A 16412-nucleotide genomic window follows, 5' to 3' on the forward strand; every position below is an offset into this window, starting at 1 on the left:
TAAGGGGGATATATCATCAGAAATGGAATATAATAAGTATGTTTTCTTTAGTGTATCATCATCTGAAAATATGAATCATGTTTCCGTGCCTTAGAATGAGCTGTTTATATCTACATAGGGAGCGGGTTCTTGTCCACAGAGTCTGCCATGTTGCACTGCCATGCATCTACAGTAGCCCGTAATGGACAAACCAAACACTGGCTCTAGATAAGGCCATTCACATTTTCGATTTTTGTGTCAGCCGCTGTAGTTAACAGCCCCTCCACTATGAGTTGTATCAGAAAAACACTGATTTTTTTTTCTATAGCAGGAAACTGCTTTATTTATATTTAAACCAGTTTAAATCACCAAATCCATTTGTTTTGGAGAAGAAATGATCTCTGTGTATAATTTTGCTCCTGATAAAAACCTCCTGAACGTTTGGATCTTAGGTTATAAGAGGAAAAAGTAGAGGACACCTTAGCTATGACCAGCCTAACAGTGTGGGAGAAACACTCGTCCTTTTTACAAGGGAAATGTTGCTATTAGTCCCTTCTTTATGCCTCCTTTACACAGAACCAAACGAAAGCGGGGTCATTCCACTCCAGTGTGTGATTTGAGACAGCATGCCAGCATAATGGAATCAAAAGAGACATGACTGGCATGACATAAAATGCAACCACGCCGGCCTCTGTGATATAAAACATGTGCATCTGCAGCCCTTTCTAAACAACAGCAATGGCATTAACATGGCCATTACTATCATTTACCATCTCTGTAACATGGCGGCTGATCTTGTCCTTTGCTCGGATGGTAAGGAGCTCCTGAATCTCATTGTTTTCCCAATTTGTGGACACTTTCGGTTACTGTTCTTCATCTTTGAGTTAGCTGCTAACTGCCAACAGCTACTTTTACAATCTTCAGTGGTGGTTCATATACAGACATCATTAAAGCGCTTTTACTATTTCCTGTGGAGGCATGAAGGCAGGACCACTCCTTCCCCCCATTTTGCGATCATACCTTATTGTGAGGTAGCATAGTGGCGCAATAGTCCCACCTTAAATAGACAGTTATTCAGTGCTGCTGATTTGTAATGTGAAACTGATGTACTTAGTGTTTTTACCAGTTTAAATCACCTGCTTTGTTTGCTTTAGAGAGGAAGAGACCTCTACAGATAATTCAACTCACAGTAAAAACCTCCAGAATGATGAACATGAAGGGAATCCTAACTTGGAGAAGTTTCAGCTGGTTGCAATCTGCAGTCCTCACCACTAGATGCCACTAAATCCTTTACACTGTGCGTATAAAACTACAACTCTGTGCACAACTCATTATTGTGCCAACTTTGTTAACCACCCATTACCACTAGTTTCTTATGTGACGCTCTGATAAGTTTGTAATTTGAGGATGGTACTGATATGAAAGTGTAATGAGAAAGACGACTCTCTCGCCCATGAAATCCCACGCTGGCGCTGGAATAATGAGGCTTTTCGGTGGCGTGACTTCTGTCAGATTGAGCTTAGTATCCATGTCAGGTTCAGTGACTTAACATTCAAATCGCTGTAATTATACCACATGAAATCAAGTGTGTGTTTGGGGGAGGGTTGCTGAGATGGAGCCAAACGAGAGGAGGTCAGCTGACATTTTTTTTTATGGCGTCTTTGACCTCCGACCTCTGGCCGTATCTCCCATCAGGTCTGCAGTAGTCGGTCAGATCAGAGAGCCAGTCTGGCACCACCACCTCCAGGTTGACTCCCAGCCTTTGTCCCCAAGCTTCCCCAGCCAGGGTGACAGGTTCTGGGGGACACGGCTGGGGCAGAGTGGGGGGCTGGATGGGTCTAGTGTGTAAACACTGAGCGTCTGTGATCTGATGACACATGAAAGGGGTCTGCCTGTGGGGTTGCCGGCCCATCGTCTATATGTCGACATCCCCCACCACACACACACACGCACACACACACACAAATGCATACACTGACACCAGATTTATGTATTTATGCATTGCGGCGGCACAGCTCAAAGGGATATGGCTGGAGGGGGTTGGGGGAGAGTAGAAGGGGAGCGTGGCTGTTTGGTCTGCAGACAGAGACTGATGGGGTACTTGGGGGTTGGAGGGTGGTCTATAGGTGACAGGAGAGATTGAAGGGCAGGAGGAAGAGGAGGGTAAGGGGTGGGGGACATCTGGAGAGCGATGATGCTGATTCATAAATATCTGCTTTAATTCATCCAGAAGTTTGAGTGGTGGAGGGTACACACACACACACACACACTCATACTCTGAACTAGAAAAGAGAAAATAAGAGTATGAGTAAGATTAAGTTGAATGTCCTCATCAGAAGTTCATAAGAGTTTCTTTTAAACTCTGTGTTAAAGCTGTTTTGCTCTCTTAAGCTGTGGTTGTAATTACACGGAAGAGGCTGTATGCTAAATATGCGGAGTGCAGTAGATCATGAGCAAAATCAGGGTATCAGTGCGTTCGATCATCATCTAGTACGCTTTAATCTTTCAGCTCTGTGATTAGCAAACTGTAGCCTGTGGCCTCAGATTTAACCCATTAGTTATTCTAGTTCTCTGTGCTTTCAGCTGCACATTTTAAAATGTTTTATGTACAAAATGTTTCCTGTATGTGTGAACATTGAGCTGCTGATTTAAAAGAAACTGATTCATGCTCAGTTAAAGCAGCAATGTGCAGTACCAGTAACTCAACACTAGAGGGCAGAGTCATGTATCTCCACATGAGACATACTTTTCCCCTTCTGCTAAAAGAGGCTGTTATTATTAGCTTGTGAAGTCCCTTAAATTGTACTAACCTGTATGTAAGGTGCTACAGTTTGATTGAGTAAGGTCTAACGTCAAACATCTGTGTATGGATAATGTGAGACATGTTTAACCTCCTGAGACCTGCACTTTTGTTTGGTATGCATTTTCTTTTTTTATATAATTCAAGATTTTTATTGGTTTGAAAGGCTCTGTACTTGGCATACATGTATTATTTTCCGGACATTCAAGAATACAAGGCACGTATTTTCTATAAGATGGAGGTGGACTCCAATACATAGAGAAAAATTAACAAATAAGTCTAAAAGGAAGAGAAGAAAACAAACTAAAAAACAAAAGCATGTCACACATACATCACTCTACAGGGTCACATCACCACAGAGTAAGGTCATAATTACATAGGCTTATCTTCCATTTTGATACGAGTCCATAACTGGCCCCAAGGAGATACTCCTTTCTCCTGATCGTCTTTTATTCTACTGAGGGTACATTCATAAGATGCCATTTCCACCATTGCATTAACCCATTCTTTCAGTTCATGGGCCTTTGTTGTCTTCCACTGTCTTGGAATAACTTGACAGACTGTTAGACCCACAATAATAACGGAGTTCATTTTGTGACTGTATGAATTTCCTTGCTCCATACTCCAAGCTATGAATGTCCTTTTTGTCTATGACAGTCCGTCACACCTGTGGCCTGTGTCAAATGCAGCAATAATAGAATCAGTGTGTTGTATGATATCCTACAAAAATGGAGACACAATAGTAAGTATGATGTCCTACAAATTAGCGCCCCACAAATGACGTTACTGTCATGACCCGTCAAGTTACCTAGATTCATGTTCATTTGTCATCCCTGTGTTTCCTGTTTGATTTTGGTAACCATTGTCTCATCTCATTTCAGATCCCATGTCCTGTCAAGTTTTCCTTCTTCGTGATTCCTTGCCCCGCCCTAATGTGTTTCACCTGTGTCTCATTGTCTCTCTTGTCGTACTTTATTTAGGTCCCCGTCTTCCCCTTGTTTGTTGCCAGATCATCTTTACCCTTAAGTAAGAGTTCTTGCAATTCCCTAGTGTTCCCTCTGTTTTTGTGTGTTTTTGCTTATGAACCCCCTTTTTGCCTGTCGTTTTTGGATACTTTACCTGTGTGACTGACTACCCGTGTACCGACCTTTGCCTGATCAAAAACCCTGAACTTTCATCTGAGTCTGAGAGTCTGCTTAGTGAGTCCATCTCCAGTTTGTGCTTGATATTTACATCCTGAACATAAAGATACGTAATTGGCTTAAAGTTACAATGGTTAAGAAAAGAGACATGGTGAGGACATTCCTTGAAATGACTCCAAGTTCACACAGTGTAAATCATGCGTATCCAGGGGATGCTTCGATGTTTATTCCTGTCAGCGCACTGATCACATGTAGCAGCCTTTCAAAATACGGGGATATGTACAAAATTGGGTGCATTACGTCTGAACAGTTAATGAGAACAGAATTATAAAGTCCCAGTGTCCTCACAAGAGTACTTCCTAATTAACAGTGTTTTGGCTTGTTCCTATTGCTATAATTGGTCAAATTAGTTTGCCATATCAAACTACAAATGTTATTAAGCAGAAATAATCAAGTTTCAACCATAATATTTGTTCAGGTTTTATGAGCCCATCTCATTCTGAAATCGTCAAGACCTGCGGCGTCAGACACCAACTGAAAAATTGTGTCCTTTAATGTCAGCATGATACAGCTGGTTGCAGTTATAGTTTAATGGCACCTGGTGGCATCGGGGGAAACGTGGTGGGACAAGGACAAAAGTTATGGCGAATGTCCATGTAGAGTGCACAGGAGGGGTTGTGGATAGGTCCAACAAACACAACTTTCACCCGTGCGAGTGGTGTTCGCATCCCAAAACCAAACCCTGTTCTTTTTTCTTGAACCTAACCCCTTGCTTTAGTTGCCTAAACTTAACCATATGTGTTGTTGTTGAAGGAAGAAAACGTAAATGTGCGGTGTTGTACCTATGCAGTGTGTCTATTTTTTAAAGGAGACTGTCTGTAAATGTTAAATTTCCTGTGAAAACAGAAAGAAGACAATGCATGTAGTATGTGGACATGAAAAGTCCATGACCAAGCACGTCAATATGTGACAAGGTCAGAGAAAGAATGTCTTGATTTTGTACCTTGTCCACTTTTGTATCTACATCAGCTGTGGTATGACTTGGCAGAGATAGCAGCCATTTTGTTTTTACATAGATTAGTCTGTTGTGCTTTTGTTACAGCTAGATGGCACAAAAGTGTCAAAAACAAAGACACCAGGGCTAAGATAAACGGAATAAAGTATAAGGTGCCGTAAACCCAATGTTATGTCTTCATAGGAGGACGCAGGAATGTAGGCTGTATATCCTGATGAGTTCACATGCCACTCTGACTCAAAACACACCCTCAGACTGAACTGCATGGTGGTGGCATTTGTCCTTTCACATGAACTTTGTCATAGCGGGAAACAAATGAACAACCAAATCAGAATGTGGGTCCAAATGTGCTCATGCATTTTTCATCGGATGTGTCCTTTAACACACAGATGATAATTTCAGTCCATTGTCTTACTTCTAAACACAAAGCTTTTACACTCAAGTTGAGGAATCACTTTTTCCCCAACAAAAATGGTCATGTTACAGCTCTCTGTTGGGGTTCTGCTGTTTCCTGGCCAATTCTAAACGATGCTCTCCAGCATCTGATCTCACATTAGAAAAAATAGCATTATGATGCTGCTTCAAAGGCCTCACCAGAGTCCCCCAGGTCCTTCTTATCCTCTTCTCTCTTCACACGATCATCTGTTGTTCTTGTTTCCTTTCCTTTCAGGGTCCTTTCAGCTGATTACTTCTGCCGAAATGTTGTGATCCAGAATTGACTTTTTTAAAAGTACTTAATTAATAATAAAAAAAAAGCACAACATGATTAATCGTAAGAGAAATATGAAAACATATGAAAAGAGGATTTCTGAAATAACTCAAGGTGATCTCCTTGTGATCCAGCCATGACTTCAATGTCAGACACAAACTTAACTGAAGCAGTCATATCATATCATGTTTGCTTAAAATCACAGATGGTATTTTCATCATAAAAATGAACACTAGAATCATTTCAGCCCCCAGAACAGTCTTTTACTCTTTTCTTGACTGGCAAACAGCTAAGCCTTCAAGAGCAGAGAGAGAGGGAGAGAAAAGGAAAGAAATAAAGGGGGGATGTCTGGGTAACTTCAATAGCCTCTCTGTGTCCATCTAATATGGAGGGCTAGCATGCTGGGAGTTGGCCCTTTCCATTCAGACAGACCCCAAACTCATAAAGACCTCTTCTATGGCCCCCAACCTGAAACCCACCCACCAAAGCCCTCGCTGGTATAGGCCCCTTCCATGGGAACTTGCAATCTGCAACGTAATCCCACTTTGGCCCCTGGAGAAGCCTTTCCAAACAAACCATGTGAGTCCTAATACCCAGGGCTTCACAAGTGGCTCCTAGCTAGGCCTGAGCTCCACCACCAACAACAACTTGGCCCTCCTTCTTCTTTTTTTTCTCATTCTCTCGCTTTTCTTCTTTCCACAGATAGATGACAAAAGAAAAGGGATCTCCTTCTAATTGCTTCGAAGATTGAAAAGCTGAGAGGGGTGGTGGGCGGCTACAGGGGGAAATGAGACGGAGGCTCTGGAGGCAGCGGGGGACTGTCAGTCTGGCTTTGCCCGCCCTGGGTGTGCGGTAGCTGGGATAAAGGAGCTGGCAGGACAGCCTCTGCTGCAGAGCCGGGCTGAGTGGATCAGAGTGGAGGCGGGCGACTCCCAGGGCCCAGCTTTACAACTCTGGCCAAACGGAGGACTATGAGAATGTGGAGGAGCTGAAGCAGCTCTGCTGGAGGCCCTCTTCACTCATGGGAAAGGACGTCTGGTCTTCACAACTGGGATTCAAAAACCATAGGCCTTTGAGAACAGTGTGTCCAAGCCAAGAGGGAGTATCTGACAGAGAGAAGGCAGAAAAATGGTGTATTGGGAGCCATCCAAACCTTCTGCCCCGGATGAACGCTCCAGCCACTATTGATCAGCGTGGTGGTGGATGATGAAGTGTGTGAGCACACAGTTGGGGTGGTCCGTGACCTTTGGATCTGTTGCTATGACATGCAGAGTTGCTAATAACACTCTTACACACACACAGACACACACCTTGACCTCTGCTGCAAGCATCAGCCACAAATCCACGCCTCTTTCTCGCGCTCTGCCACCAGCAGCTCCTTTTGAAGCCTGGCAGAGGAGTTTTGCTCAGCTGTTTGTTAGTGCGAAGCCTGAATGAGACAAAAGGGAAAGAAGTTGCTTAATGATGATGAAAATCAAAATAACGTTTCATTCCCCAATTCCTTTTCTATTCACTAATAGTCATAAAAAGGTTTTTAAAACAACATGAAAGTTCAATTTGAGGAGAAAATAATATAATATTTTCAGTGTCAGACCGCTTAGCACATCATGTCGAAGTTCAAAGATTGAATACAAAAGGGCCCAACTCATCTGTATGTGTAGTGACATGAGATCCAAAGGATTTTGGCCTTACCAGCTCCAGAAAGTTCCCTCAGTCTCCCCTCCGTGACCTCCTTTCATCCCGCCATCCCTCCGCCTTTCTTCTTTTTAATACAAATCAGCCACTCAATGCCATGCACATGTTTTAGTGTTATTTGAACTCTGGCAGAGAACTTCAAACAGCTTTCAAAGTGAACTGAGTTTTTTCCTCTCTTGCTCTCTATCTTTTTCTCTTTTTGAAAGAACACAGCCGCGCTTCCAAGTACACCTGATCAGAAGGTCGAGAGATGGGGATTATGATATGCAAATGAGGCTTTGTTATCAGCGTTGACATTTGTTAGAAAGCCGAACAGAGGAGAGGTAACATGAAAAGGTGGCAACTCACCCCCCTCTGCCCCTTTTAGCATAACCTCCCCTCTCAAACACATTGGCCTACCTAAGCCCCCCCCTTTTTTTTCATTTAGATCAAAAGGTTACACACAACAAAGAGAGGCCTGTGTGGAAAAGAAACACATACACACTTTTGTGCACTTTAACACAGTCAAGACTATTGATTGGTCATCTGCCCCAAAGGTGCGCGCACATCTGTACAGTATAAGTGTGTTAATGTCTGGGTTTGACCGCGCCATGATGAGCTTGTCGTCTCTTTTGCTGTTTAGGCAGAACGGAGGTCTTTGCAATTACCAAACACGGTGGAAAGGCTTTCATGTCTCTCCCCTGCTGTGACAGGATGAGGACGAGGACACGCACACACACACACACACATATACACCAAGAGATTGCGTCTTCCTCCTTTCAAATACACACAGAAACATGCATATGGCTGAGCCCCCTGTTCAATCTGCATACGGTTCAGTTCAAAGGAGTCCAAGCGAGGTGGCGGTCTGTGCTACTTTTCCAGCTATTAGCCAGGCCCACCATCTGCAGTGATCTACTGAGGAGTGGGTTTTATGAACTTCATAAAGGGATGGTTATTAGAGCGTCAGAGTGGAGATGGGCCGTCTGGCCTTTGAGTTTAGCAGCAGGGGTCCTGAGTGCTTTGATGTGAATCATAACTTTTGAGAGGTAAAGAGAGCTACTGAAACCTTACAAAAGGCCAAGCCCCGGTTATATAACGTGATAACTGACCCAATTTTTTTCTTGTTTTTTTTTACACCGAGTACACGTCAGTGACAAAGATGTTGAGACAGTTTAGATGATTAAATATGCACAAATTATGACGACATCCTCATCACTCTCTTATCCTAGGCAGTTATTATAATATGTATCGTGGAGAGTCCCACCCAAAAGCTTGATTAAAAATATAAACAAAACAATGCAATGACAGGCAGCCACGCACCGCCATACGAAATCATCTAAGACTAGTGTGCTATAGTTTGTGTGTGGTATGTCAAAGTGGTGTTGCCAGACCCCAGCAACAGCCATTGCTTTACTGCTGGGGGTAGGTACTCCTTGGCAACCTCCAGGGCTGAAAAATGAAGCCAACATGGTAGTGCCAAAAACTGCAGTTCTTTAAATGGCCACTTGACGCTGGCTCCAGAAGCGAGTCAGTCCCCACAGACCCCCATGTTAAAATGCATGACTTTACAGCAGAAATAAACATGTTTACAGCCTGGTACAAAAAACAGTTTTGGTCTCTATAGCTAATTTCGTAACAACTGGATGGGGGTGAATATTTTTATAACTCACACGCTTAAATTTCATCAAGGCTTAAAGTTACGCATAATTAAGAGCAGGGCCTGTGACCTCAATTTCTCAGTCAAACCACCCTTCATTCCATCATAGTGCCGGTCTCTCGCCCAAATATGGTCACCTTTGGCTCCAAAAAACCAAGATAGTAACAGCTGAAATGTCCATTCGAAGCTTCAAAATATGAGTCAAATAACTGAATGGTAGCTACATCCATTAATTTTACAGTCTAGGATAGGTACAATGAGTTTCAAACACTTTACTGTCTCTCTATAGAGTGCTGCAGGGATAACATTTTATTGTGGCCACTGCAGAACTTAGAGACTCCCTGGTTCCCTCCTCAAAAAGCCAGTGGGATTTTTCCATTGGATTTTGGATTATTGTAGAAAATAAGCTCTGTGGCAAACAAAATTTATGATATTCACATGTTTTGTTCGGCAAGATAACATCAGGCTGCACCACTTTGAAGACAAGGCTCTAAAGATGTGCTCAGCGTGGTGACGCTCTGTAGTCTCATTTAGCAGATTGTTAGCAACAGTCATTTTTAAGTCATGTAAAGGCTTCAAAATTCATGAGTTGGATATTTACTGACATATTTTATGTCACAGAACAAAACGTGAAGCCTGTGTTGACCACAGACCTGAGTTCAATCAGGAGAGACTAATTTTTTTTATACTGAAAAGAATATTTATTAACATGTGCACATGAGAATGAAAGAAATGTGGAAAGTCTTCGGTGATTGGACCCCATCAATGGTATGAGGAGGGTGATGAATCCATAGTTGAATAGGGAACCTCTTGGGTCTAGACGCTGGTGGTGGTAGTTTAAGTTTTTATGAAGTGATGACTTCATAAAAAAATGAAGTCTTAAAAAAAGTCAGTGTGCTCTAAAATGGTCAGTTTAGCTGTTTCTAAAAATATCTCCTGGGACACTTCACCCCTGACCCCCCTTATGGGTTAGGTAGAAGGTGTACATTGAAAATGGTCCACCCCAGTGTTAAATGGGTGATTACGGCCCTGCTCTAATCTTTATTTAAATATGACTTCTAAAACTGTTATTAGCATATCTCTCTTTCTCTCACAAATAAAAGTTCAAAAACTGTCATGAGATCAATTTAACCGGCGCTCTGGGGCTGTCAGTTGTTATGGAATTATAAATGGTCAATTGTCTTTGTTTTTTTCCAAGCGCACTGAAGACTCATCTGTGTTGGTTTGTGAGCTGATGTTCAAAGTGCATTCTTGATCTCGGAGACAGCTGTTGCAAAAACAGTCCAGCCACAAGACCTTTTTAGTGGCTGCTCTGGAGTGTTTGATCATATGACTTGATCTTCATCAACGGACGGAGCTTGTCCAGTTGTCATTACACTGAAAAATAAGTGGTTTCCAAGGTCAAGAAATGATGCATTGTTCAACCTTATTTAATTGTTGGTTATTTAAATTTCTCCATCTATGGTGTTACTGATGGAGGAGGAAACTTCACCTCAAACAGACAAGGCATTTTAAGTAATGTCACACTCCTGGTAGAGGATGAAAGAAGAAAAGTTGGTTTACATCTGACCAGGGACGTTTGTTGCATCTCTCTCTCCCTCATTTCCCGTCATCTTTCTTCTAATGTTTGTAATAAAGGATAAAAGTGCCCTGAAAATACTTACGCAAGCACACTGTCCAACGCATGTTTATAGCGTCATTAGTGTGTATATATATATATATGGAGAGGATTTTTGTGACTAGTTTAATTTTGATGTGATCATGGCCTTTTAAAAAAGGTGGAGCAAGTGTCCACTGTGAGGAGAGGAGAGGACGTCTTTGTTAACAGATGCTGGAAATCAAGACAGTATCCTGCTGACATCCCAAAGCACAAATGAATGATGGACACACAGCTCAGACACAGACAACAAATTGTGGAAACTTCCTTTCAACAGAGATTTAAGAGTTCCTCAAAGAAAGCCCCTTGGTATTCACTCTCTCTATGGTTTATAAATCACCTCTAAAACAGCTGGTTTAGTTTAAGTATGTGCTCACTGTAGCCCGAAGGTGGTGCTGCTAATCCACGTACAAGTTATCCACATCCTCCACAATGTGAGCCGGGTCCTGCAACGCATCATACTGCATGTTAATATATGCATTTAGATGTTTGCATGCACGTTTTGCAGTTGGATAACTGCTGTAAATTGGGTTAAATAGTTTTGAGGAGGGGTGCCGGTGGCTTAGTGGTAGAGCAGGCGCCCCATGTACAAGGCTGCTGCCGCAGCGATCTGGGCTTGAGTCACGCCTGTGGCCCTTTGCTGCGTGTCACTCCCTCTCTCTCCCCTTTTCACACTTGTCTGTCCTATCCATTAAAAGCTAAAAAGCCACAAAAAATATCTTTAAAAAAAAAAATATAGTTTTGAGGAAACCAACAGCAGGCTGTCTAACAGAACCCATGATTCAGGTGTAGGTGCATATGTTTGGTTTTTTTTACCTTTAATCAATAGGACAGACAAGCGTGAAAGGGGGAGAGAGAGAGAGAGAGGGAGTGACATGCAGCTAAGGGCCACAGGCTGGAGTCAAACCCGGGCCACTGCGGTAACGGCCTTGTACATGGGGCACCTGCTCTATCCACTAAGCCACCAACGCCCCGTAGGTGTATATCTGACTTGTATTATTGACATGTAAGGTATTTTCTTTTTAAACAGATGTAATGCTGCTCAAATGAAGGACTCTCAGAGGTTTATCACATTCCATAGACAATAAACAGCTAACGATTGAATCAAAAATGTACTTTTTGTTATGGTGTGGTGAACTACATGTAATTAAACTGGTACTTTAACTATATTTTGCAGTAACTTGCTGGAAGTTAAACTACATTCTTATTTGCATCGTGATTCAAAAAGTTAAAGAACTACTGAAACAAATTTGGGCCATACAGCAGAGACCTTAATCTGTCATTTGCTGCTGGTGAGAATAGTCTAACCCAAGTGATGCCAAAGAATTATGGCAGAGAGTAGAAAGTGTGCCAACCAACCTTGGTCTCCCCTACAAGGTCTGTTTTTACACCATCTGTACACAGCATATTGGCCTCTGCAGAGAGTTTACAACACTGGTGTGGCACATCAGCATCATTACATCACCCCTGATGATGTGATCCAAATATCTTACTTTGTTAATCACATTTAGCACTTGATCTGCCAAAGGAATGAGGATAAATGTTGCTTCTTGGTTTTGGTTCAAACTGCACACCATAACTTGAGCAGACTCCAGTGGTGCAGTGGTAGTTGATGAGGTGGGTTTACTACTAGGCAGATGGGTAGGTTACTGAGGAGGAAGTTAGCATATTCTCCGATATATATAACAATAACTTTTTGGCTGAAAAGTGGGTGTATTGTAAATGGCCAGAAAAAGAGGTGGGTATACCCTTTAAACCTGCATCCCCTTCACTACACCACTGGCAGATTGTAAGCCAGGGATAGGCAACCTGTGGCTCCGGAGCCACATGGCAATCTTTTGCCCCTCTCCAGTGGCTCCCTGAGGCTTTGGCAAAAAATAACATAGAAATTAATGATGTTCATTTTTTGAATTTTAATTTAAAGTTTTTATTGTCGCAGGCCTTGAGCAATTCTTACATTCTCAGCTGTAAAAATGTGTAGCCTATACACAGAATAAAAAACTAAATGTGCGTACAGCCTATCGCCTTTTCCTTTAAATTTTGCTGGACCTTAATAACGATGGCTTATCTTGGATCTCCCTAACTAAACTAACTATGGATGCCAGAAGTCTTGGAGGAGAGAATTTAACAATGGGTGGACATGCTCGTTTGCTTTTACCGCCAACCCTGCAAAATTAAAGTACCCAGCAATCATAAATATTGGTAAAACATGTTAATAAATGATCATTTAGACCTATTAGTGATGTTTATGGACAAATTTAGACTCACTGTTACTGTTATTATAAGGCTCAAATATGTTTTGCAGCTCCAGGCAGATTATTTGAGAGCGTTTTTGGCCAAAAAGGCCTCTTTAGATAGTAAAGGTTGCTGACCCCTGCTCGAAGCAGTTACCATAAGCCAGCACTATAATGGTTAAGTCTGGTCTGCAGATATGAATATCTCAGGTCAGGGATACTCAGATTAATTTGCCTGGGGGCCAGTTCTGGAAAATAACAGAAAACCAGGGGCCAATTAATCAACAAACATTATAATATATATCAGTATGCATGATAAATGAATTGCCTGTTTTCAGCCTTTCAACATTTGCAGTCCCAGCAGCCCCACACAGGTCAGGTGTATGCAAGGGCATTTCCCGGACCTCGTTATTCAAGAAGTTAAAGAACTTTTTCTCCCCATTTTTTGTGTAGTCAACCACTGAAACAACTTTGAGCTATACAACAGACGTCTTAATCTTTCATTTGCTGCTGGCGAGAATATTCTAATGTAAATGATGCCAGAGAAACACGGCAGAAGTAAAAAGTGTGCCAACCAACCCTGGTATCTAAAAACGGTCTGTTTTAACATCATCTGTGCACATATGAAACTTACATGCAGGCATACTGCTTTATGCATAGAGTTTACAACACTGGCACAGTATGCAGGGGCATTTCCTGGACCAAAATCAGTTTTGAATCCATTTATTTTCATAGTGATTTAGAAAGTATTCAGAGGGCCACCCAGCACCCTATCATGGGCCCTAAATTTAGTGTCTTCGGTTTAGTGTAGGCCAAACTGTGGCTGGAGCATCGGTGTCCACTAGATGGATCCCTTCCCCTCCTGGAGGGCTCTGCTCTCATGTTGCTGCTGTAAATAATCTCAGATGCATTCATCAGCATTTGTAGATCAATCTGGATATGCCATGTTAATATTTTACAGGTGATGTCAGGTGAAAGTGAGTGAGCAGGGAAGCACTTTTGGGCTTTGAATGTGGATACAAGTTACTCATGTGGCCAGCTTCCCCCTGAAGTCAACACGTCAGTCCGGTAGGTGGCAGCCTGTTCAAGCAAATATAATCAGATTAAACCAAACGAGCCGGAATTCGGATGGATCCACTGGCCACCGGTGATACTGTGCACCTGGTGGGTCTGATCCAGGGGTAAGTTTAGTCTCCAGTTTCTTTCACTTCATAGGTTTTATCAAAAACCTGGCGTCAGCTTAAAAAAGCTAGATGTTATTTTTAAGCCTGTGTGTTTCCACCAGCTGCTCATTAAAAGCAGACAGGCTCGTTAGTGCTGTGTGTGGAGGGGAACCCGCGTCTTATGGGCATGCTGCAACGCCGTGACGCAACTCACACTCTCCTGCTGCAACACAATAAAATATGAATCACCAGAGTGCAGACGATGGGATGCTTCTTTGGGTGTAAATATCATTTGAATCCTAAAGGAGAAGAGGGGGGGAGGCGGGAGGGGGGGTGTGGCGCTGACCATCACCCATTCACCAAAACAATACACGCCCAGAGCTCGTGCATTTGTGGCGTAAAAAGCCGCGCCAGGGATCGGGTTTGATCAGACTGTCTGTGCGCTCCGGACGCTCGCTGGGTGCGCAGGCCAGCCAGCCAGCCAGCCAGCCCCCCTCGGCAACCCGCCGCGCTCCGCTCCTCCGCAGGCTGCGAATAAAAAGCAGGGATCCTCATCGCGTTACGCAGATTCAAAGCCTGGATGCAGAGTGAACCCAGTGGCCTGCACATGAAGATGCGATAACTACGGTAAGATTAAAGGTGCGTTTGCTTCCTGCGCGTCTCTTTTTTCTAAATGTCGGTTTGATTTCAGGATCAGCTGTTTGGTCCATGGGTGTATTACAGTCAGCCATGAACCATCGCAGAGCTACAGCCAGGATGGGAGGAGGACAAAGGGGCGGATGGAGCTGAGGAAGCTTTAAATATTTTTGTATTATTATTATTAGCCGCAGCCACATGAAATGAAGCTGTCAGGATGCTACAGTATGGCCCAGTGTATTGTGCTGTACTTCCCTATTCAAGCACCATCTCTGCTGTTGTTGTGTGAGCCTCACAGTGTTTGGATCATGTCTGTCACAGCTGTGTGGACTCATATAGGTGATGCACTGTCTAGGTAGGCATCCGTGTAGCCTGCCTTGAACTGCACAGGTCTGCATGAGCCACACAGTCCTGTCCTCTTCCTGTAGCAGGCCACAGCATCAGAGCCACACTAAGGGATCGATCACACAGACTTTCATCTCTGTGTCACCTAATTACACCAAATCCCCTCTTCATTCCAGGAACAGAGCACCATAGGCCTGTGTCACATTGCTTATCAGATAATTTCGAGGGAGTTTCTGCTCAGTGTCCTCATGTGAACTGGTTTATTATAAGGAGTTGTAATGTGGCTTCTAATACAGGTGTGTATCCTTTTACCACTGCAGACCCTACACTTGTCCCACCCTTGTGTCCCGCTCAAATCTGAAGTCGTGGCTGTTCAAGGCATCATTTTTAATGCAAGACACAAGTTAACCACAGAGGCATATATAACAAATAGTTAAGTTACAGTGAAAACACTGAGGCTGGTCTGAAAGTTGATGAATATAGTTTTATGTTATTTGACGAATGTATCTCTGTGTCTGTTTTTCTAGGCATGTTCGCACCATGACTGCAGGTTGTGTTGCAAGAGGAGATTGAATGTCTCTAAAATCTCAAGGTAAGACTTCTCTCCTGCTTTGACCTTGTTTGTGTGTGTGTTTGTGTGTGTGTGTGTGTGTGTGTGTGTGTGTGTGTGTGTGTGCGCGCGCGTTGGGGGGAGTGTGGGAGGTGGTAGTGCTGGAATTGATCCATGGCCTTGAACGGCTCCTCCCTGCCTCGCTTTCCTCTCCTTAATTATGTCTCCTTCATCTTGACTTCTCTTACTCAACGTCATTCACATCCAATAGATTTCAAGGGGGACGCAGGGGACACGTTCCCCTAAATATTGTGTACGTAATATGTACATTTGCCACCTCCACCCAATAAAAACACGCATGAAAGTAGCAGAGGACTTTTACATTGACATTAAGGCACAGATTGAGTTATAAAAATTCAACAGAATGCAGGAAACTCTCAAAATTTTCTGTCCGAGGACCCCAAACACACCATTTCCTATTTGTCCCCCACAATATTGAAACGAGACCTACACTCTCGTCCACATCTTTAACATTATTACACATGCATGTGGCTGTGTCTGAATTCAAAAGCTTATGTTGCTATACATTTCCACATGCTGCATTCATGACCCTTTTTTGTTTCCATACCAACCTCTGTGTTTGCATATGAAGGGGGTTTGTCTAATGGGTGTATGCCTTTTTAAGCTTAATTAGACAAATTGCAGTGAGGGTAAAAGCAAACAGTGGCAGCTGAACCATCTGAATAAGCTATTGTGTGTCGATAAAAGGGGGGCTTGGTGGCACACTCTGTCACAAGGCCTTCGTTCTGAAACACTGGAGACTCACAGAAAAGCCAACAATACAATAT

The 16412-nt window shown here is 43.0% G+C and overlaps 1 protein-coding gene across 4 annotated transcripts in view; it reads left to right on the forward strand.

The window, feature by feature from the left end:
- Positions 1-13980: 13980 nt before the first annotated feature.
- tex2 (testis expressed 2) overlaps positions 13981-16412 on the forward strand; it is a 45900-nt gene continuing 43468 nt past the window's right edge. For 2 of the 4 annotated variants that reach the window (XM_033644753.2, XM_033644758.2), the window contains exons 1-2: positions 14516-14660; positions 15542-15606. The gene's annotated coding sequence lies outside the window, so the exon portion shown is untranslated. Of the gene's footprint in view, positions 14052-14485; positions 14673-15541; positions 15607-16412 lie in introns of those variants that run through there. The other 2 variants (XM_033644755.2, XM_033644754.2) reach the window with 2 other exon arrangements.

The sequence above is a fragment of the Epinephelus lanceolatus genome, chromosome 18 (assembly GCF_041903045.1).
Source record: "Epinephelus lanceolatus isolate andai-2023 chromosome 18, ASM4190304v1, whole genome shotgun sequence".
NCBI classification, from domain to species: Eukaryota; Metazoa; Chordata; class Actinopteri; order Perciformes; family Serranidae; genus Epinephelus; species Epinephelus lanceolatus.